The sequence below is a fragment of the Achroia grisella genome, unplaced genomic scaffold (genome assembly GCF_030625045.1).
Source record: "Achroia grisella isolate CSIRO2021 unplaced genomic scaffold, CSIRO_AGI_Agris_v1 utg1920, whole genome shotgun sequence".
Lineage (NCBI taxonomy): Eukaryota > Metazoa > Arthropoda > Insecta > Lepidoptera > Pyralidae > Achroia > Achroia grisella.
In genome coordinates, this window is record NW_026712695.1 from 2,781,710 (window position 1) to 2,808,289 (window position 26,580).

The following is a 26,580-nucleotide window of genomic DNA, read 5'->3' on the forward strand; positions in this document are numbered from 1 at the left end:
GGCAACTATGCAGCATTCGCACAAATACGCTTTATTAAATAATGCCGTTAAATACTGTTTATACTCTAAAATTGAAATGAATACGACTATATTCCACATCAGTTACGTTAGTACTAACTTTTAATAATTTAATTGTAATCAAAGTTCCCATCAAACGAAGGTCAAATTTAATTATACCTTGTTTGTCTAGCCGGAACCGAGTTCAAATGTTTCTGTCACTCTCTGACGAAATTATACGGACGAGAGAGAAGTTAAGGCGATTTAGGTCGGATAGTGCCTACCCGATTCACTTTGTACATCAATGTGTTATAGCAACAATCCTTACTAATAGTCTAATATTGCAAAAGTAAAAGTAAGTTTGTTTGTAATCACTTGGTAATTTAAAATTTTCACAAATTGTTATGATATAGTTTTTGTTATGAATTATAGGGGATATATAGTTATATAGGTACATATTACATATAGAGAAGATAACTTACATAAGTTACTAATACTTACATATCGAAGATATATTCTTAAATATTAAATATATATATCTTTTTAAGCAATAATTATTTCAACGTTAATTATAGTCGTTTACAGTTTCATTGTCAAATAGACATGCATTTAAAGTTTTACAACACTGTCAATTTTAATGTACATAAACTGACAATTGTGACCAACTTTTCGTAATCACTCCATAGATGTTATAAACGCATCTTTACTTACTTAATTTAATACAATATGACTATCATTGAAATGATAAATCTACGATTTAGTACACAAATATTTAGTATTATATATAAATGACGATCTCAGAGCTTGTAGATGAAGAGAATTATCAAAGGGTAGTCGCTATTATGTAATATAATTTTCTGTATATATGAATAAATAACGTCAACGAAAAAGCAAAATTCACTTTTATGTAAATTTCATTTTATCCAAACGACACTATAATTCTCACTCCTTCCCTAACCACTTATTGTTCTTTAATCTTTTTCAAACGGCAAAAAGAAATAAAATTTCTCACTAAGCTACATTTTCCTACAGCTATCTGAAATATAAAGAAATCTTGGTAAGCAATAAAGCAAAAAGGTTGAGGCAAAGCAATTACAGCATTAATGAAAACGGTTTTTCTGATTAACGGTACTTAATAAATTGTTACAGTTAATATTTATTGCCTTTTAGTTGTAATGTTCTTTATCGTAAAATATTTCACAACGATTTTTTTAACACCACAGTCTTTAATGTTTTTAAGGTAACTGGATATTGTATTAAAAGTTTGACGCCTTTTTTCATTTCTGTGATTCTTTTAAGGACTGTATTCCTAGCAGTCAGGTATTTTTTGCGTTCATGGCGTTATGATTCATTTCTCAAATATGCTTGCGTTATACTTATATATAAATAAAGAATTTTATTGTTGTTATTAATATTAGGGTCATTCTCTGTCGCACTATTAACGTGTATGTTACTCTCAGGCTATTTACTAGTATACAACTACCAATCTAATAGCCCGGTATACTTTACCATTCTAATAACAATGTTAACTCGCATAATGCTGCCTATTATTGAAAATACTTGGTACCTACCCACTAAAATCTTAACTACAAACTAATACATTGAAAGTAAACATCAATAAGTTTAAAATGCTCAGCGCCACTAAACAACTGCGTACTATGTTTTCTATTAGTCACGAATTAATTTACATTTATTATGAATTAGTATCTGCTTAACTTGAAACTAGATAGCTCTCTCTATAGATCTATCGTCTATAGGTATTTATTTATTATTAATTGTGCTTCACAAAGGACAATAACATCTATTTAAATTAGAAGATAACATCTGTTAACTGATCCTAAATATTTGCAGTACGCCTTAAGCGTAGACTCGAGCAATCTATCAAGTTGAAGTCGGAGCTTCATTTACACACAGCGGTTAAAACATCTATTGTATTCATACCTGTTCTCTACCTTTACATTTGTGAGCACAACATCTGATGCGATGTAGCAGTAACCCTATGAGGTAAGATGTGACGTTGTCTACGTTATTATTTTGGCAATAATATCATATTATGCTCTCAGACGCTACATAACCCCCCCCCCCCCCCCCTGCAATATCCCTTACACCTCAACGCCTCCCCTCCTTCGCTGGCAACGTCAACATGCAGAAATAGTATTAGAAATTCACAGACTAGTATTTTAGTATTTAGCGCGGTGTTTTGAGATTGAAAAACGTAACGGGAAGTTACAAGACTATATTCGAGCATGTTTGCACTGCTTGGAAATCCGCCAGATTGGGATTTCTATTATGCATATCCACATATCAAAACAGGCATAGCTACATATGTTATAATATCACGTCTATTCACTACAGACTAAATAGAACATGACACAGAAGATATCAATAAATTTCACCGGCACTGGAAATTTATTTCAAATTTAGAGTTACTAAGAAATTACATACGAAACAAAATGACATCTAATTTAATAATTTGTATTCTTCAAGGATAAATCTATACATAATACATAAGCTATTGTTAATATGTATTAACTCATAGATTTTGTGAACGCTATTGTAATTATTTGAGCTATTGTTCTAAGTACATATATTCACTATCCGAATCAGTAGACGTATATGACAAGTTTAGTGATAGGTACATAATATTCGACTGATAAGAGAGAAACGGTTCCACGTTAAACAATACATTTCCGTTTCTATACATCCACGGCGGCGTGGGGCTCCGTTGTTTTACACGCCGTGAGTTGTCGACTCGCAACATTTTCATTGTGAAAACTGACTCTACCAGTAGTTAAACTTCACTTAATGAAACTAAAATATATATGATATGATGATATAAATGCAAATGAATTCAGCAAAATAAAATTATGATCTTACAGTACATTTTAAACATTAAATTACTTTTATCCGATCTAAGAACTGAGTATACATTTATATATAACGTAAATTATAATGCATTTTTTTTAATAAACACTTATATTATTCATTATATCATCATAGACATATTATTATTGTATTACGAAATCCATTTAGTTTATAGATGAGCAGTTTATAGTGTATTCGAGTAGTTCATAAAAAAGCTAGCAAACTAAATAGCATGAATACCTACAGTACATATATACGTACCGAATTGGAATTCATGTTAATTATCGACAATCTATTATTATTCATTTTTGTAATATATAGCATTTATTTCCATATAAATATTACTATTGTTATGTAGAAAGTCAGATTACCTGATTTTTTATAGTAAATTAAATATATCAAAATACATAACAACAAATTTAAAAAGTTACAGTCTATGTTTTATTTAAATAAATATACTCCCCATACAATTTACGTGTTGTTAACGAATGTACGTTAGCATAATGAGTGATTCCTCATTACATATACAACACAGGCTAATACTCGCACGTAACACAGTACTTACAGAACTCGAAGAGCTTCCAATATCCGGCAAAGGAAAATGTTCCAAGGAATATAGAAGGAAGGTTATTATTTCAGTTGAGGTTGTGCCATAGTCACAGAAATTACATCCCTCACTTGACTTGTTAATAATTATAAGAGATATGTAGAAATATAAAACGTCAATCTTTTCTATATATAAAATATAAGTAGATATAATATTGTTAAATTTTATAACAATGTTATAAACATATGTTATATACAAAGAAGAAGGCGAATGATATGGCATGGATAAAGTTAGAAGTCATATTAGTATAACAAGTAATAACTATAATTATATTACATTAGCCACTTTACCCGGCTTGGCATAAGTATTTATATTAATTTACATAAAACATTCTTCAGGAATAATTGTGGTAATAGAAGAAAACTGCATAGTTATATTATTGCATGTTGTATTTATCTTAAGTTGAACGAAATTACTAACATTGTCTTATAATTATTACATAATTTAATTATTGTTCTGATATAATTAGCGTGCTGATTACATCTGAGTATACCTACGTATAATCCAAGTTTTATATAACATTAAGGTGAAGCTGTCCTATTTTATTTTTATATATTTAACATTTTATGAAAGCTTTTAGCTTCACAGCTCCATATATTATTTAAAGCGTACTCTATTAAGTACTTCACTCTATTTAGTTGAATAAATAATTATATTTCGATGTATTAACATAATTATGTTCATTTCCGGGTAATAGTAATTTGTTGAATGTAAATGTTATTTACATGAATATTAATGCCCCATTACCAGAGTTAGTTTTTAGTGAAAACATAAATACATTTTGATTAAAAAGTATACTAAAAATCATACTACCTTTTGGCTACTATATTTTATACAGAAATGTAGATGTAGGTATGTTGTTGCAAAATTAAAATTAAAAAACATTTGTTTTTGCACATACAAAACAAAGCTTCGAGTTCTGAACATCATCCTTGATAATAGATTGGAATTCAATGGACAATTTTAAATATTACATACACCAATGTACAGAACATTGGTGTATGTTCTGTACATTGGTGTATGTGTTCAGTACTAAAATATTAATAGTACATTTATCCTAATTCCTAGAATTCTAGTCATCACAGATAAGGTAGTCAGAGGCATTATCAAAGTCGACAAGACCTCTAAATGTTAATTGAAATTCTAAATCTTACTTAAAATATTATAAAATATATAGGAAGAAATCTGACTAAGTAACTAATATCATTTGATATATTATTATACATCAAATTGTAGAGGCGTAGCACCTCTAATTATGTTTGTAGAGTAATCTTATTATAATTCTTCTGGCTATATACCGCGTCAATAGCTGTAAGACAAAAAATACTGTGTAGTGACATACAGTAATACTGAGTGTTTCTCGTAGCTTTGTCTGTTTTTTTATTATAGAAACTTTTTCCGTAAATCAATTTATTTACACTTTAAATTTCAATTCACTTCTTGATTTTAATAACAATATTATAGAAGAATTAGTTATAGTTTATTTCTGTAAAGATATCTTTTACTTATAGAATTTTTGAATTGAATTTTACATACGTTAATAATAATATTTTTTTCTAAAATGGCAACGAAATGTCATCGACTATACGTAAATTCAGCATAATAATAGAAGTCGATGTCGACTTTTGACGCGATGTCAAGTGTTGCTACGATGGATGTAGGTGAAAAGTTAAGAGGGTTCACTATAGAAATCTTCAGTCGCTCGCGGCGCACTCCACAAAACATCCTCCGTCTACCTACGACTGAGAGCAGAGAGCAATAGGTATATAAATATTTTCAATTTTAAAAGAAAACATTTAATGCAAAATATTTATGTGTACAGTGTTCAATAAGGCGAAGATAAGTTTATCTTCCTCATGGGTTAGTTTGACTAAACTCCTTTTGCTGCTTGGCCGTTGCTTGGATATGTCGTTATTTATTCTATTAATTTTTAATTTCTACATATTTTAGACTGTATTTTTTTTTTATTTATATAATAGTTGTATTTTAACTATGAAGGATACATAAAAGGATTTTATACATATTGTTACGACACACGACTAGATGGAGCAGTTAAAGGTATTGTCGGCAATACTTGACTTGCCCACATTTCAGTGGGTATATCTGAATCTTATGTGTCGAGGTACAAGCCTACCGCTTTGTTACGGATTAATTGTCGGCCATAACGTACTTAGATGATTGTAATATATTGTTTATTTCTTTATAAGAAGGAGCCTCTAATCCTATATAATAATATATAGAGTTGACTTACGATAAATGTAAAAAAATATTTAATTTTAAAAGAGGTCTTTTCAGACCTACGACTTTTTAATTTCGAATATTTATTATTGTTTATTTAGTTTCGGTTAAATGATGAAGAGTAAGTAATTAATTTTTTCTATCTATTCTCTATTCCTACTGAATCCATAAAATAGATAATGGACGGTCTAGTAGGAATCAACAATTACATTTATTTTAAGATGTATTAAAATGATAACATATTATTATATTCTTGTATAGCTGAATGATTATCAGATATATAAATGATATTTGATGTTATAATCTAACTCAAGCTAATTAATATACCTACAACTGTAATATCGGTGTTATTATCTTTAGCAATTAGTAAGTAATAGTAATAGTATTAGTAAGTAATATTTATGTGTTAAAAAACAAAGAATAAAAATATTTTGTTCTATTAACTTCTTGTAAGATGTAATAAATATAGTTTTCCAGTGAAAAAGAATTTAATAGCTCTCGTACAATTTAGAATTAAACAAAATTATGGTATCTTCTATATAAATTCTGTACCACCTGAATTAGGATATTGTTTCAAGATTAAATAGGGTTATTAAAGTTTACGTCAAAGATTTTTGGTATTAGTATTTTCAAGTTATGTAGGATTTAGTTGATTCATAATTAATACTTCCTTATTCGAAAGCGTGTTTATCTAATTCCATGGAATAAAATTACGCTGCTAATTAATATAGAAGAACAAAGAGACAATCTGGAGAACACAATGGTTTTATCTCCAGAGCTAATTGAAGATGAAAGTTCCCAATGAATGAATGATATTTGGGTTTTAACATTTTCACTTTTATACCATTAATACATAAAATTGTGTAGATATTTATACGTTTAAAATTATTTTTTATAGCATAAAATTATTGTCCTCTAGTAAAATCTACTATCCATCTAAGACTAGTAAAATCCACTATCTTATTAAAATTTACTATGAAGAGTTAGAAGGATAGCAATTTTAGGGAAATACTATTATTTGTCAGAGTGCAGTAAAGAGAAAAGATTAATTAAATTAACTGACATAGTTTATATACCTGAGACGTATTCTTTATTACTAAAGAGTAAAATTAGAAGTTGATATACAATTATAATGTAATTATAAAGTTACTAGAGGTAAACTTTGCAGAAAGTCATCTGTTTGGCTTCTATATTTTATTATGTATATTATAAAATAAAAATTTGGTTTGTGGTCTATCTTGCTTCACAAGTTATATTCGAGTTTAAGAAGGTACTTGGGTTTGCAAAATTAACGTGGGGAGCATATTTTATGTTAAATGACTCATATGATTTTAAACGGAATACAAAGTTTCTAGACTTACGCGCATATAGTTGAATGAGTTGGATAATCAAATTATGAAACTATTAAGTTCTGTCTTTCCAAATAAGAAAGTTTTTACTATAAAACTCTTAGCAGATTTCGTAGTTTCAATAATAACTTCGACTATTGTATTCTATCTACGAAGTGACGAAAAATAATAAAATTAAACACATAATTTAATACGTTAAGACTTTTATTTTCTTATTAAAATACTAATATTTAGGTGGCTTTATTATTATTCATACGAATTATTTTATAATAAATAAAATAATTACCTCCCTCGATATTGCACTAGCCGTGAACTCGAATACAGCTCTGTCAATGTCAGTTGCTATAAGAAAATTTTCTAATACCGTTTATACAAAGATTGTTTAACTAAAATCGCTAATAACACCTATAGTATTCGTAAACCGATCGCTGGCCAATGTTATCGAACTTCATTTAAATTTATGCTGTGTGCTACGCAGATGACAACTTCAAGCCATCTTCGAGATAGTAATTTGGGCATTTTTTATTCTTGGATTGCCTATTGGTACTAACGAGATAGAGACATTGAGAAAATTGTTATATGTAAATGTATCTAACGATTTATGACAATTAGTAGATGATTCTACTAATTGTCACAAATTATTTAATAATTAATAATAATAGTTTATTGTAGTTAAAAAAATTCTATATTTATTCTTACATCAATCTATAACGATTAAATAAATAATACCTATATTGTCTTGTGGAATGAATGAAATTCAAGTTGTCTAAACTGGCGTGATAACTTAATACTAATTATGAACGAGAACGAAGCAATAGATACATCTATACTTGCATACATAAGTAGAGAGGTTTACGGTTCCCGATTCTCTCTGTAAAGTGGCTATAAATAGTTTTTATATTAATGTAATTAAAATTTCATATGGCGCTGGGATTTTATTCCATAAATTTCTCAACCCTCAGATACCGAATTTAACTTCGATAATAATCTTGGCCTGTATAGTAGTTACAAGCTCAGCTGCCGATAATGTAACCTTTATTTGTTTTCTATAATTAGTAAGAATACATTGTAGGTTACTTTATATATTATATGATAAAATTCGAATATTGAATAAATATTCTGATTTCATTGTATTTAATAATCATGGCATGAATTTATAATATTCTAACAACAAAATGAGCACGTTGTTATGTACTTGCAAGAAGAGCTTTAATGTTCACAAAATTGGAAAACACAAGAAAGTTAAACTTTCTTGTCTTCTGAAATGATTTCAGCTGGATTTATTCTAAATTAACTCTCGACTCTTTGTGTAACTCATGACAACTCACAAATAGGTATGAAAATATGAATATGTACCAACGTTACTAACTTAACATGGGTAAGTTGCTTCGAAATCACACACTTTACCTACCTCAGTATCGTGCTGCGTAATATTTTTGTAATATAAGTTAACTTATATATTTTTGTTTATGCAGGAACATTGCTTCAAACTCAAATATAAATATTGTATGTAAAAGAAAACCATACCACCACTAAATATAACATTGTTATGTAACAGATTTTAAAGTCATTTACTTTAAAACTGCTCAAGTAATAGAATTCGTACGTAACTAAGCAATATATAATGAAATAATAAAAATAATATATTTCCAAAGTATATCAAACTTACAATAGGTCTCTATGTACTTATTGAGTTTTTAGTTACGATCAATGCATTGATTTGAGAATGTTTTCGGTAATTATTGATTTTTAATTTGCGCGGTAAATCTAGATTGCGCAATCAGATTATTAATGGCGTAAAGGCAGGGGTCGGCGCGGCAGTACATTAAACACACCTAAAGTAATGTCAAGGGATAATGGCCCTTATTTACGAAAAACTGACACGTATGTGAAGGAAACCACTAAGGGTAAGTGTAAAATATTATACAGTTTAACAGTGTAATCAGATAGATGTTGTTGGTAACATAACAATGGCATGTGACACGTACGTAGCATCGTCATGGTCGGCTCTTGTACTACGGAAACATTATTGATACTTTATTCGCGTATATCACCTATGGACGAGTTTAGTTTAGTACGAGTTTCTATTTGCAATATTTCTTATTATAATTTATACGCATTTTGATATTATGGTAAAAACTCTCTCAGCATTATCATTATTCTGTTAAAAATATTTTTTATATCAAGTAAATTGCATGGCTCAATTATCTAGAAATTTAAACCTAAAATACATTATACCTATATGTATTTTTAGTTTTAGTTCTCTACTTATCAAAGTCTTCATTGAAGCAAAAATTTTAAAATATGTATTAAATCTGTCTAACATTTCTTATGCATATTTTTTATAGGTCCTGTCAAGGAGGCCGCAACAGGCGTGGTTTTTCGTTTTTGCATTATAAATTGATCTAATACACTAATTCCATTTGCTTACAGTTGTATAGCAGATTTTCAGGTTGAGACTTTTGTATAGAGAAAATAATTATAAATGATACACAACGTTTCTAGTGTTAATATCATAAACATATCAAGTAATTAGAATTATTTTGCAAGATAATTCTAAAAAGATCCTGTATAATTATACAATAATTCTGTACTTAGATAAACCGTATATTTAAATAGGAAAATTACCTTCTCGTCCTAATGTAACACATGGAAAATCAAAGAAAACACAGTTTTTGCATTATCGATGTACCTAATTAGATATAAATATTTACCATACCAAAAAAATATAAGTACTGTTACGAAATTATTTTATATTGTCATTATTTACATATAATAATATATAATAATATGAGGTTACAAGTAAATACCTGCTAGAAATTAGTGTAAGATAATTACTAGTTTCATTTTGTATAAAAATATCATACAGAATGCATTTCCATGAACTGTATCATTTCCGATTAAGTAACGTTTGACAATCATAACACGAAGGCCGACCTTCTGGGAAGCGCCAGGGAGATACATAATTATGCATATAAATTAAAAGCGAAATTTCCCAAAACAGCTATAAATTGTAGATAATTAATACTGTTAGGAACTGTACTTAAGGCGTACAATAGATGAATCGTGATTATCTTGTTCACTTTGTTATTAAGGTAGTTGGCAAACAAAGGGAGCAATTAGGGAGATCTTTGGGGATGATAATCTACTTGTGATCTTCATCCGACATCCAACTAATTTATTTATAATAATCTTATGTCTTACATTCATTATACTTACATCTCATAAACGTTTTGCTAATGGAGATGCCTACTAACATTAATACTTTACGGTATGACAACTATTAAAGGAATTAATTATCATTTATCCCCGGAAATCGTAAAGGCTGAACTAAGAGTCTTTAATATAATACTAGTACGATAAATAATTACAATTAAACAAATATTAGCAGTGGAAATTGTCTCTTAATATAACTTAATATTCGGGTTATTTTTATTATTAATGGATTATTATATGATAATTAAGCAATGCTAATTAACTTTTGATCAAAATCCCTATTAGTAAATTAATTCTTGGTTCTGTAATTTCTGTCATACATACTGACTAGTCAAATCAGTCAATGAGTAAGTTTTATTTTAATATAAAAAAATACGCAGATGATGAATACCCATTCTACGAATTTAGTGTTATAGAGTTAATCCAAACATAATATGATGTATCTTGTCAGTCCTTTATGGTTTTATCCATAGCAAGCGTGGCTTAGCAGGCTTATGTTTCGAATTCTCAGCGTTGTAGCGAATAGTTTGTATACGTTGATATGAACTATTACCTACCCAGCAGTAAATCCCTAAATGGGTTTTCACTTTCCTGTATTTTTGACCTATTGTGTGTTAGCTTTTAGGAAAGGCTTGTGGAAATACAGAAATATAGATATTTGGTATCGTATCGCAAAGCCACGATATTTGCTTCATAATCTTTAAATAAAGTATCTTACTGACGAACGCGAACATGGAGATGCAAACAAAATAATATAGAGATATCAAATATTTATCAAAAATATTATATACTTCTTCCTGAAGAAAAGTATATTATATTATAAGTTCTCATAAAAGTAATATATTTATATATGGTTCTCCTTTAAAATGAAGTAATACATTGATATAGTTTCAATAAACAAATTAATATGGTTGTGGCCTATGTAATAAGTTTTAAATAAAGTTTCAAACTTGGCAACATATCACAAGTTAATGTAAATGGAGTCAAATGCAGGTGAGAGTTCGTCGGCAAGTTTAAGTTGCCTATCGCAGCGGCGCTTGCTCTAGATAGAGTTGTTACTGAGACAAACTTATGTGTTTGTTAACTACTTACTTCTTAAAAAATATATTTGCCTGACTCTTCTCGCAACGGTTATCTTATCATATTTATATGGTACTAAAACATTCTCATTGAATAAAATGTTTTTGTGACTTAGTATTCCAAAATGTATAAAGAAAAAATAACACTATTGTTTATTTTGGGGTTTAATGCGCCGTGTAAATAAATATATCGAAATACAAAAGTAAAAATATATATACATATAATTAATAAAAGGTAGAGTCACAACTCAACAGCAGAAATTAAAGAACAATAAAAGGCAAAGAACACACTCTTTCTAACTATAAAATTCAATTATATTTAGAAAGAGTTTAAAAATGAATTAATTACTTAACTGCCAGATATAAATTTAAGAAAGTTCGAATAGTTTATCTTTAATTATACCGAAAGAAATATTTTATGACTTACATATACAATAGTTATAGTTTTAGTATATTGTATCATTTTATTATATGGCAAAGTATATAGAATTAATATTAAACAATTTTGCCGAAAGAGAACATCAGAATAATTTAAAGTTTGGTATAAATATATAATGGGATTATGTATATAAAATTACAGAATAATGCTTTAGAAACTGATTCTCCATAAACAAATTACGTATGGTAAGTTAAAATAAATACTGAAATTCATAAAATTATGATGTTTTTGTACTTAATGTATTTTTTAAATAACTTAAATTGCGGGGTATAAACAGCTTTCAAAGGTGAATTGAACTGTTTCTACTACAGGAGAGTTCCATTACGTTTGTCTAGTGACAATTTCCAAAAGCGACTCGATCGGTGGCGCTAAATTAGGATTGACGCCGACAGGTTTTGTAAAAGCATTGCACTGTTGAATTATTAAGGCGACTCTGGCTGGCTCTATATTCGTACCGCGGTGGCAGTCGGTGTCTGAATGTATACGTACGTAGCTAATGGTCCGTTTACGGAACCGGCTCATTTTCAATTCTGACACCCGGATAAAGTGGTCGGAGAATGAATATAAGCCGTAGGCAATTTTAACGCAACAAAGATGTTCGAAACTCGAAATTTTTTACAGAGTAATCAAACCACGATCTGTTTACTCTGCGAAAATTTCGAGTTTTTATATCTTATTAATAGAATCGAATACCGAATTCACAATGGAAGAATACAATCATTTAATAAACTGTGTAAATTACAATTATCGCTTTTATGATTGAAAATAAGATTATTAATTAATTTGTATTTTTTTATTTCGTGTGACAGTGAAAGATGAAATGTTAAACAATAAGACTTTCATCGAATATAGTTGTAATTTATTTTCTTTTGCAAATACCCCTTGTTTTGAATTACATCTTCGTAAACAGCGAACTTCTCTATAGCTGGCAGAATGACAAGTAGAAGATTGATGTCAGTATAGCTTACAGTACTATCATACGTTTCGGTTACGTAGATCCACATATTAAATTTTTGTTAGAATGTCTCATTAAATTATATCTTAAATAAAATAAATATATAAAGATGCTTGTATGCTATATGTACATCTAAATATTGTTAAGTAGGTCTAGGACGCTTTTATTTTAGCGGTCGTTAGAAAATTAATACAATGGACTTCTCTCAAGTGATATGAAAACCTGAAAAATGTTATAGAGATTTCAGAATTATATGTAAACTCAATTCACGTAAACAACATAACCAGGTAAATTAATACACAACAGCCAACTATGTGATCAAACTATGCCTTCGGAAATTGAGTTTGGAGCTTATTGAGCGAGGAAAAGTTTGAAAGCAATTTCGTGAAAATTTAATGCTCTTGAGAACTTACGAGAATGAGGAATTTGCAAAATGAAGCCAACACTGAGCATAGCTAATTTGTTACGAATTTTGAATGAGGTCCACCAGGGCATGGCGAGAGAATACTGTTTTTGACGGTTCAGAATCTTTCAGTTGTAACGAAGACGACAGAATTAGGGCTCTGTTTATTTCCTACTACTAAGTACCTATATAACTACAAACATTCTCAAAGTAATTTTGAAACCAAATATTTTCAGATTAGAATTTAGAGCATATAAATTATATTTATGTTCCGTGGGACGATGATATCTAAGATATCAATTGATAGAATAAATCTCTCAAGTATCTCAAAAGTGATTACAGTAATTTATCAGTAATACATAAAGTAACAAATATTGACAACATATTTACTCATTTCATATTTACTTACATACTTATAGCATTTACAATGCTATAAGTAGTAAGTAATGTAAGTATGTAAGTAAATAAGATGGACGTAATTCTTAAAATAATCTTTCAACTTTTACGTTAAAGAACTAGTAGTAATAGCTACATAAAAGATCTTATTTTAGGTAAACGACTTTAAATACTACTTGTATATCTAACTTAATTGTCAATGTTTCTCCTATGATAGATAAAATAGATATAATACGCAAAATCTATATGAAACTTGTTATTTTCAAAACGATTACACCTTTAATTAGAAACTTTTGAATAGAGTATCATGATTCCCAATAAAGTTCAGTGAAAGATATTCAAGTACAGAGATTTCCGTGAATATTTTAAAGATTTTCAAACTTGAACAAAAACAAAGGTGTTTGTGAGTGGAGCCCAAAATTCAATATATTTGCTGAAAGGGGATCATTGTCGAGCAGTAGCCTTATAGAGGAGTGTAAGGGAGCACCCTTGAACAGTAGAACAAACTAATTACCCGTTTAGACTATTTACTTTGGCATCGTGATTGCTTTGTCGCTTGGGGGCATTGGCGAACAGTGAACAGTCTTAACAAGAACATTGCTTATGTTTCAATGTGATGTAAGCGCTGTCTATTATGTTGATGTGTAGTTTCTGTGAATTTTACACTATTATTGTAGGTACTATAATATGATAAAGTTTGTTGACAGTTCCGAGAATAGTGTATAGAAATAAGTACATGAACATTTTCTACAATAAAAAGGAGAAATAATAAATAAACAATTTATTGTAAGCTTTTTCAGATTTACTGATACAAAATTGAATAGATGTAAAATGAAGTTAGTATTTAGAATCTGATCTATCACTATCTATTAAGAACGTTTAAATAATAATTAATGAAAAAAGAAAAGTGACTCGATTGTGTTTTGTGTAAAAAAAAGTCGAAGAAGTCCAGAACGTAATAATGGAATATAATAGGAATTGAATAGAGTGGGAACTATTTGTTAAAACTTTTAAATAAAATAAATAAACATAAGGTAAATAGATCGCTTAGTCTAGATAATTTAGATTTTTTTAGGGTTTTAGTTTTGTGATAATTAAGTTAGATATGTTTGATAAAAAAAATCCTAAAATCAATATATAAATAATAAATATAAAAATTAATCCATAACATGATAAAACTGAACTACTGTCTCCGATGTGTGTAAACGCACTTCGTGAAATTTTACTTTTCTTTAATCACTTGACCACGTGTTTTGTAAAAGACTACGATTTTTTTCTACCATTATTTAATATCATAGGTATTATGTCTTTATGCAGATTGATATGTAGGTATACCTTTTAGATTATATACTACAATAATATTTATTTAAAATGAATAAACTTGATCAATATTATAAGAGCTGCCAGGAAATATTAATAACGCTTGTCGTTTGCTTACTCAATATACAAGCTAACATTCGTCTACGGAAGTATTTTGGCCACGTGGGTAGTTTTCCAGGTAGGCTCTCGTCTCTTTTACTCTGACGTAGTTTTGATTATGAGTAAAAGGGCAGGCATAAATTCCACAGCCATGAATCAATAACCTGGATCACACACACAACAATAAGTAGGCATGTTATTACAGCACACAAATACAGAATTTGCAGACGATATTTTGACGGGAGGCTGGCTCGCAGTTTAGAAATTATACAGCGGACGGGCAGAACACGTACAGGAAAATGTATAGATTACGTGTGTGGAAAGTGTTTTTCGAGCTATTGTATCTTACACCACTGACATAACCTCTTGGCATTTCAATATACCTATATGCAAATTATATCATTTATCTCTGCGCTTTTAACGTATCGGATACAAAAAGGCAGAACAAAGATATTACGAAATAAATTACTTATATATTTACATCGGAAAATTTTGTAATATTTTATATGATACAATCATACAAAATTTCTATTTGTTTACCAAGTGTGTTATTTTTATATTAAGGGATAGTATATATATGGTATATACTATATATTTAAACCATAAATGGATGTTTTTTCTATATATATATATATTTGTAAACTACAATGCACCATACTAATTTCTCAGTTTGCCTTTTGGTTGACTGGAAGAGAATGTCTTTTGGTTCACCATATCTTTATTTATATATGTAATAATGTAATGTATTGTGCATTAAAGTTAAAATTAATTAATTAATTAATATTTATAAAAGAATATTGATACAAAACTGTAATAAATTTTACACTATACCTAACCAATCATGATAATTTATCATCACCATCATTCTAATTAAATTATCTTTTATTCATTGGCCATATTTTTACAAGTTACGAGCTCTATATATATATACCGGATAATGAATAATTATATAATAGGCCAAGGTCAACCTAAGAGATTTTCAGTGAAAAATGGAAAAGTTAAGTCTGACACATGCATATACTATAAGAAAATTATGTAACGTAGAGTAAATTATAACTTGTTACTATAAAATGTCACTGTGCATTAATAATATGTCTCTCATGAAACCGAATTTTGTTTGCTCAATTTTATTTGAGGTTTAACATCAATTTTCTGTTCAATTAAGACCTATTGTTTGCGGATTACCATTTTTGTTTACGTTTATTATAAATCAAATTTATTTCGAATGCAAAATTATTGTAAAAATCAGAGGTGATCAGATGAACTTTGGCAATAGCGATTACATTACAGATATTAATATAATCTATTAGTAACAAACAAAATAAACATTAATGTACTATAAAAACTTTTTAATGGTACGAATTGAATTGCAATGTAAACTTATAAAACAAAAAAAACATTATGTAATGAAATAAATATATTTTTATCAGAAATCCATTAAAAACAATCATGAATTTAATTATTATGCCGGTATAAGAAGGCGCTGTTAAATAAGTTTCGTATTATGAAAACCATTAACGATGTTTAGCATTATTAGTCAAACATTTTAAAATGCACGACAATAGAGGTGCGAAACCTTAAGCGAGAGGGTATATATTTATTTTCATCACGTTCCGTCAGTTTGAAATATTCAACAGCATCGATTATCGGCTCACTTTGTACACAAATGCTTTTTTATTCAATTTAGCGGAACGACAGAACGGTTCCCTCGATAGACTTAAACTTCCATGCTAATGTGGAGAAAGCGTTAAGTTTTAAACAGATTGGAAAGCATTTTCAGTTCACGAAAAAAGACATTTTAACCTTCATTAGCAAATAAAACAGACAAGTTTCAATTGTTAGCGATCCAGAATTTTTTGCCTGTTTTCTTTTTCATTTCTTTTTTTCTTAATTTTAACTGTATATGTATATATGTATATATACAGTTAATTAATTTTGTTCAGTTAATTAATTTTAACTGTATATGTATATATGTATATATACAGTTAAAATTAAGAAAAGAAAAGTAGAAAATACTTTCTACTAGATATTATATACCTATAGATAATTACAATTATAATTATAATTACAATTCAGATATTTTTAAGAGAGATTTAGACATGATACAATGTAATGGTAGTAATTAACAATATAAGATTGATGTCGAGTGTATATGTAGTGTATGTTGTGTGTGTCGTCCTAGTAGATATACTGGTATCTACGAATGAGTTCATCATACTAATTTCAGAGTTGTTTGTACAAACCTTGTTAGCAAGGGACATGACACAGGCGCCCAGAGCGAGTTTTGCTCGTTACGTGCACCAAAAATGTTCCTCATAAAAAAAGGGATTTTCTAGATCGATACGTGTAATGTATTTACATACATGGTAGGTACATTAATTCACGCATCGATGAGCTTTTTTATTTAAATTGATGCCAACGAAATATAGGAAGGAGAGATATGTCGGTAAATATTTGCGAAGCAGGTATATGAAGCACTCCAAACGTGGATATATTGATTTAGAGCTTAAATTAATTTCACGTTCGCGTACCATTACCATTTTGCATATTTATCTAGTATTAATAATATTTGAATGTATTATCTGTTATACATTTATGCGTATTCAATTATAAGTGGCTTACAATCCATATACGGCTTAAAAATAAGTACTATATATTATTAATGTTTGCCAATTTTGTATTAATACTGGTTAATGTTAAACTATAGTATAAATTATAAAACATTGAGTTTTGTATATAATATAATAAGATATTACAAAACATATATTTTCAATGTACTCGTATTAACAATATCAATGTCAGTCATATGAGGTTTAAAATTATTACGGAGAGGAAAAGATATTACAATGTTTTTTTTTTCTAATTTCATAAGAACTTATTTTATCATATTCAAAATCAAATATACACAGATATTATAATATTATAATAATTTTCATCCTTCTATAATAAAAGTACATGTATTGGGAAGGAACTGGCTTCTGTCATACGGCTAATGCTAGTTCAGAAGCCAGGACTACACATAAATACTGAAAGGATGGATATTGTCTGGAATGTGTACCTATTGTATAAATAATATTGTAACGATCCTTCTGAATTTAATAAAGATTATTATTATTATTATTATATATTAAATTTAAGAGTTAGACCTAAAAAAGCATAGACTAACGTAAAAAGAAAGCGAAATAAAATAGTTCAAAATTTTTCAGAATTTGTGATAGACTAATTGGCTGTCATTGTTTATTATAGTTATGTACTGTATTCATATTGATAATAATTGCAGTAATATAGTTATTCAGGAGGACCGCATAGTAGGCATTGATAAAATCCATATAGGAAAATGGGGAAATCACCGGAAAGTATATTTTTATTCCATTTCTGTTATTACATAGGGTACACTATTTTCAATCCAAATGGACAAACTCTCATACCTACTAAATCCGCACTGCCTCCAGGCTAGGCTAAATCAATTTGTTCCCCGTTTTTAGCCATTGTATCACAGCCGATCAAGTACTAAATCGAGTTTATTGCTAAAATCAGGATTTCAGTCAGAAGTGGCGAGTATCGGGTGTCGAATGTTGGCGTCAAGTCAATCAGACTAAATTAAACATGTCACCGTCTATTTTCATTGGTTGCGTAATTTTGTGTGATTTGTGACCGTAATTTTATAAACTGAATACAGTTACTGTATTTGTTTATTTAGATTCAAAATGTTAATTACGAAGTTTAACTTAGAATCTTTTAAATACTGAAAAAAACATGTGTGAAATTAAGTTTTATATTAATTTTAATTCTAAATTTTTTTATTATTATTATTTATTTATTTCAAGTAACTAAGTAAAAATTTTACATTACACTACTACGGCATGGTAAACAAGTGAGGTTAGGTAATTTTTTGTAACAGGTATTACAGTACAAAACTGTTAAACTAAAGACGAAGCTCCTTATTTTACTATGAGAAGCTATGATGGTTTCTTGGATAGTTTCTTGGATGGATGATAAAAGGTTTTATTATATTATATAGTTATTTAAAATGCCGACGATCTACTTCGAAATATCTATATACCGTCAAGTATATTAAACAAATAAATAATGAAAAATAACAGAAAATAACCTAATAATACCTAATACTAAATATGTTTCATTAATTTACAACACACAGTTATATTTTTATAAATAAATTCTACATGTTACGATGTTAGAACGGAATACATGATGGTGCTACAATAGTTTATTAACTTTGAAACTGTAGAGGTAGTCAAAAACATCACAAATAGGGATGTCAGGCCTCAAATTGTTACACATCGCTTCAACTACAATAACAGGGAACGATTAATCCACGTCAAAACCGTTGACTAAAGGTAAAGTGGCATTTGCCGGGACCCTACTCTGCGATATTAGCAAAATCACTGTAGACTTGATACATTAACTACTGTCTCATAATAACTGTACTCAGGGATATATATTTTATGGGTGGGAAATCCTAATTCATATATATCTGATTATACTGAGTGGTGTCTCTTTCATTTTGAATAAATCAAATAATTTATTCTTTTTAATTCATTATGAAACTTTTTCATCTTTATCCGAGCATTGGATTGTTGATAAATTTTTTTAATTACTGAAAGAGCTAGTTAGTATTCGGAGAGATCACGTATTGGAAATCCATAACTATTGCATCTAACCACGAGATTATTAATAAGATATGTTCCATTATATATGGAAATAGATATAAAACCTTAAGTCAATTTTGTATCTGTTTTTTGCATAATAAACTTATTATTATATGTATGGATTTTGGCAAATCATTCACTGTCATTCTTAAGTATGTTGGCAGAGTAGGCCAATTCTAAAAGCCGAAGGGCTTTTGACTTTGTACAACCTCCACCTAACTCTAGTTGAGTTAAATCTGTGGAACTCAGAATATTCACATGTATTTAACATGTGAATATTCTGAGGATAATATACGTCAGAGTCCATATTAGTGGCAATGCATGATAACTTCGATAAGCAGGTATTTCGACATGTTATATTATAATCATGGTCTCGTTTAGATGTATAGGACGGCCATAATACCCTATGAAATACAACCAAATATGAGTATATATGTAGTTTTCTTATGATGATTAATTACTTAATGTGATTGTCTGCTTCTTTGGACACATTCATATATGAGTATCTTAATAAATAAATAAGCAGAGTTGTAATAAATAAATGACTTTATTTCTGTAAAGCAAATTGCTTTACCTACCATTTTCTATTATTTTTCGCAAATGTCGTATTCTGTGTGGTTTGTACAATAAATTTGGTATGATGCAAACAGGATAAGCTATATTAAAATGCTCGCTTCGTCGACAAAAAATAATTAAGATTAAAGAGGAAACAGGAAAATGGTCATTTTTAAAGAACCGATTACTGCGCTGCTTGTTTGAGTAGATTTACTACAGATCTGAATTTATATGTTCGAAAAGATTCAGTCACTTAAAGCATATAAAGTTAATATTCTCGACTTATATATAGTGTATATATAAAAGTCTTTAAATACCAAAATGGAAGTAAACAAAACAATGTTTTAATAAACAGTTACAGGTTTGATTGAAATTCAGCAGCGCTGTAACCTTGCATGAACTGCAGCGGAGAGTCACTTAATGGTCCGGAACTCATTGGTAATTTCGCTCGAACTACAAGCGAATCTTTTCTTTTATTCTACTCATTTTATTTTCGAACGAGTGAACAAAATCCGATGTTAAACGTGTTTCTCACAACGTGAAAGCTTTCTTTTAAAATATTTTAAACTTTGTTGCAGTCATAGTAATTGTGTTTTCTGTCTTCCGTTGAATAATATCTACATCTTAGCAACATTTTTCCTTTGTGAATCTAAACGTCCAAGTTTTCCTTTAAAAATATACACCAAGTGTATTAATTAGTCTTTTACATTGCAAGTTTTTATACTAACATTATAACGACTAAATAGTGGCCAAAGTGAACAAACTAATAATAATAACTCAAGACAATTAACACAGCGTCAACAAATCCTAAGTTCAGTAGAGATTATTTATGGATACAGATAACTGATAAAATACTTATACACATTTTTATTTGTAAATACATTAATAATATTCACGTACATAGCAAATATCCAGACCAATACAAACATGAATATAAACTCACGAATAGAAATGTTACTATTGTTGAATCGAAATTGCGACCATAGGAAGGAAAGCAGGGTGCTATACTGCTAGACTTTTGGGGCCGAGATAGAAATTGACCATTAATATTTCAGATTTCCTTTTCAATTTTATTTCGTATTTTCATATACAAACCCTTATTTGGTTATCCGTCATGGAGAGCTTATAAGGTAATCTCAATCACGAAGATATCCGTATGCATAATATGGGGAACCTCGAGATTCGTAGACAATTTAGTGGCATTGGGTCAAAGGGTCTCTTGACCTTCTGACCGAATCGGTGTATGGGGTCATACGTGACTATACAAACTAAATAGTTCTATACGTTACGGTTTATGTACATAGTAAGGTCCGGTATACGTGTTGAATTTTTAAATATCTCTAGCATTTGTTTTGTTCGCAGTGAAGTATTTCGTTTGTGCTCTGATTATTTTGTGTTCACTCGTGTGTAGATTTGCTAGTAGGAAGATGAAATTTTAAGTTTTTATGGTACTTTTCATGAGGAAAGTAATATTTCCTTCTTTACTTTTGGTACATAATTTATCCTGTTTCTATGTAATAAAAGCTATAATTACAAGCAATGATATCGATAGTAAAATTACTGCAACAGTTTACAAGAAATAATGTATTTAACAGGTTCGGTACCTGCACAGAACTTACTTTTTTTCTGTTAAAAAAAAAATAAAGTAAGTAGAAAATTTTATGATAAGATTGGTTGATTATTGACGATTACGATATTGATTATAATGATTATTGTTAAACCTACCGTTTCCTCTTAAGGAAAATATAATAATAAATATAAATAGCATGGAACAACAGAATATAAAACTATAGGTTTTGTGCAATAAAACCTTTTTAGACAGTTTTATTTTTCTTTTATGTAAAATTGTCGGAATGGTATTATTTTACTAACTCGTACTGTAAACTCAAAAATATAAAATAAATAAATAGACGTATACGATCTATTAAATTTATATATGTTTATGTGAATATCTTCTAGGTTTAAAATATGTATCATAAAAAAATAAACAAACGGAATAAATTTTAATTTCGTGAATTAGGTGTCAAGCAATACATGTCTGGAAAAAATAATGTAATTGGGCACAACGAATAACAATAGAAGGAATATTAGCAAAGCGCTTCTTATGCCGCCTCAAAGTGATATCTTATTTATAAGTCGAAAGAAATTTATGAAACTTCCGAGTAAAGCGAAAACTGTTACAGAAAATTCGGATTAAAAATGAAACGTCTTTTAAAAATTATGTTCTGGGGAGGAAAGTCGTGCGATCAGCATTTCACCCGGCTTATAAGCATAAAAGGGTGCTTCTCGGATTGCGAGGGAATCGCTTAAGTATTCTTATCACAGCAGGTTAATAAAATATTCAATGTTTGAGAATCTACCCGTAAATTTTGAGAATAACGCCTTTTATTCTTAAACGAGAGTAGAACATGTTAAACAAACACTTGATCATTTACCGCACATAGCATTTTAATTTTATTATCCTGTTGAATTCATCGTTTACTTACCCTGTCTTTGCTTCTTTAGTATTCTATACTTTTGTATTATAAAGAAATACAGTTAAGTATTTATTATTGTTTCATTTGTTTTTAAATTTATCACTTTTTATAGAGATCGAAGTTAGTACCTGAATGACTTAGGATACATATCACCTGGCGAAATTTTTTTATTAAAAATAACGAAATAAAAGACAACGAGCGCACGATGAACAAAACTTCCTGAGTAAGGAAGTCCCCCAAGAATTTACTTTCTACTTCTAACCTATATCCAAAACTAAAGTCGGGACAAACTTCTCCTGACGTATAACAACAACTGTGCAAGTTTTATAAGGTTAGTAGATTAGCTTTTTATGAACTAATCCGAGTGCTTAAAAGAGACTTTCGTTGGAGGTTACGTCTATTTACCTTAGCAGGTACCGTTGTGGTGGACTAAAATATTTAACGAACCGAACTGAATGTGCTACGAGTTGACTTAATGTTTAATTTTTTTAAATATTTTTGTTTAAATATAGATATATAAAACTAAATATTTATATAGCAATACAGAACAGTATAACTGACGAGATTAAGGTAAACACACTATTATCTTGGTACTCCTATATCAGTGTAGTATATAATTTTTATGATAAAATGTACAAAATAAAGTTTTATATAGTAATACAAAACAAATTTACCTACTACTAAATGATATATGGGTAAAAATTGTCTACAGACAATTGTCATCTGCTATTGCTGCAGTTCAGAAATAGCTCGGAAGCCTAGTGTTAACTATTTGGTGCAGTTTGGCCTGCCTGATAATGCCTCGTTTAGAGGCGTGTTTATGTCATAATATGGGTGAAGACTTAATAACTGTCACAATTTGATCACCATTAAAGAAGCTCGTAATAGTAATTAAGTTTCCATATTAAATATTTGTGATCTAATAAAACAATATAAATCCATTAAGTAGTTATATAAATTGTGTATAACAAATATAAATTATATAATAATTACAGTGAGAACTTTATAATTTTGCATGGAATCTTATATACGGAGGCTCAGTACAGTCTTGCTAACGAGGTTGGCTCAAACAATCAGAAGTCAAGCAGAAATTGATGGGGAGCTCCGGACGCCGTACTGACGTAGACGTACCCAACCGCCTTAATTAAAAGACTTCACTCAAGCGTTATTCGCAATATCGGCACGTTTGTCTCTATAATGTCCTTAACGCTTTCTTCAAGACGAATCGTTGATTTGTAAGTGTTAAAATGGAATGGCTACATAAATGAACTGTAGTAAACAATAAGTTATCACAAAATTATTGAGAATCTTAGTGTCGATATTTACAGCCATCTCTGATAAATAGGTGTAGGTCCTCAATAATTAATAAAAATCAGTAATGGTTATAGAGCCTCATTTGAAATACCATGACAACCTTAGGACTGTACCAGAATATTATTGATTATTGCAACATTGAGCTTTGTAATTCTGTTCAAACCAGAGTTATGACTATTGTGATATGGAGACATATTGGAAACCCTTACATCCTCATTATTTAACATATTCAAAAAACACTTGAATAATAAAAGAAGTATGCCAAAATAATTGTCTGTTTCTTTATGATATGTAAGTAATAACATTGCCTACTGACTATTTTTTAGTAATACAAAAACGTTATGCGTTATTTTAACCATGCATACATAATTTATATCCGTTGGCAACAACTCCGTATTTCTTTCACTACTTACACACACTGCGAGGGTGGCTCGATCATGCGTGATTGCTTCATCCCGCTTGGCTAGCAAGCTACATCAACATCTATATAGCAATAGCACTAGGTACATGGAAACATATTATTTGATCAACTCGGTTTTGAGCAAAAAACTCATATGCTAGTTTCATTGCGAGTAAAAAATAGGTATATTTATTTTTAAGAGCGATATTATTTTCATTCTTAAGGTATAAAGCATAAGGAATTATATAATATTAATGAATATTATATCGTACGTTTATAATATATATATATATATATATATTGTATTAATATTATCTCTGTCTACTTCTTACTAAGAGACATCATACGTAACAGATACTTCGTAACAAATAATTTATACTTTTTTGTTTTGTATTTAGCATACAGTTGTGCCATGGCGTGCTCGTTTTTCCCATATTATTTCCCAGGTGAAAGTTAGCATTTCCGACAAACAGGTCAATTAGAAACACTTTTAAATATATAACAAGTACATTTTAGATATATAAAAATATTTGTTTGGTAATTAGCAACACATACTCGAGTTATATTGAATGTAATTAGAGGCAGTCGAGTGTTGTTAACAAACATTCAATACACCAGTAGGTACTATCACCCAACACAATGGCCCTTGTCGATTGGCGCATCGCTGGACGTCAAGCGGCCACTTACAGATACAACATACAATATAGCTAAGTGCGATAGCATCATAGTTTTGTTGTAACTCTATAATCTATAATCAGAAACGAGAAATGTCTTCTTGATTCCTAGCTAATATGGCAACACCATGTGGTCTATATTTGTGATTAATAAATGCATTTTAATAACTAAATGCACCATATGGCTATTGCCAAATACCATAAAAACCATTAACAAAAAAGAAGCGCAATTTGACGTGAAAAAAATATTAGATGTAGGTAGGTTTCGTTTTTTTTTAATTTTACTTTTTATTCTAAAATTGTCGGTCTATTCTAAAACTGTTATTAATTGCTATTTTTACTTAAGATACGCAGTGCTATCTTGCCCGGTATGACTGATGTGTATTCCCAATAACAGACGACAATTGCTTGTGAAGAGCAATGGCTTGAAAAGAAAAATTCCACGTACCTATGCACATAAAATACAATTTTAAAATTATATACATCCCACTATAGTTATTTATTTACGTATTCACCAAATTGCCTTTAAACTCTATTGTTTGCTGTGAGACAGAGTATTATAATTGAAATTAATACCTACTTTAATTTATCCGATTTCTATTTAATTGCACTCCGCTTATAATTATTTGTGAGAAAAAATAACTTAGTGTTTTAATTTAATATTCATTTATTTTTTTCTTTCAAATATCAGAAAAATAATATTTATTACATTAAATGAAAATTCATAGTATACACTGCATTTGATGACACTCAACGTGTATTGGCAAGCTACATATGCATTAAGTAATTACTTAAAATGGTAGGTACAACTCGGAAATGCGATAAGATATACGCTTTTATTATTTTATTTGAATGCATATCCTATCCTATAGTATAGTTACTATAATAATTTCATATATTTTCTCATCATAAATAAACACAAGTTATAATATGTACTTGATTTATAGAGTACATAATACATATATTATATTTTTTCTAACTTAGTATACAAGGTGTTGTTTCAGTAATGATTTTAAGCATAACTTTATAAATAAGATCTAAAACTGTAAGTATACTTGCGTCCAAGGCAGAGTCCTCATCTGCAATATTTACACAAACAGTATTTTTAATATTTTCTTCTTTGCTCATTTAAGTAAGTAGTTCGAACCTCATTATAGATTCAAATGTCGAATGCAAACGTAATATTTTCCTAGACATTTCAGATAGTCAATATTTAGTATTTCAACTACATTTTATTCTACAGATTTTTGACTTGTAATATTTACTTAGTAAAATATATTATTTACCTTAAATACTGCAGGGAAGAGTCAACAATCTGAAACAAAACGAGATTGTCAGTAAAATAAAGACATGGCAAGTAAAGTAATACGGCAATGGGTGACAGTAGGTATAAGACAAGCAATGTACTTATCATGTCATAAAAAAGAGTAGGTAACAGTTTATTGACCCTAAAGGCGTGTTATCGTTACATTTGCATAAGGCCAAGTATACACATGACCTCGTGTCTGCACTAACCCTCCGTTTTTA

At 29.2% G+C, this 26,580-nt stretch overlaps 1 protein-coding gene across 1 annotated transcript in view; it reads right to left on the reverse strand.

Annotated features, from left to right (window-relative positions):
* LOC131841826 (poly(rC)-binding protein 3) overlaps window positions 1–26,362 on the reverse strand; it is a 123,453-nt gene extending 97,091 nt beyond the window's left edge. The window contains exon 1 of the mRNA XM_059190167.1: window positions 26,340–26,362. The gene's annotated coding sequence lies outside the window, so the exon portion shown is untranslated. The remainder of the gene's footprint in view (window positions 1–26,339) is intronic.
* Window positions 26,363–26,580: the final 218 nt, after the last annotated feature.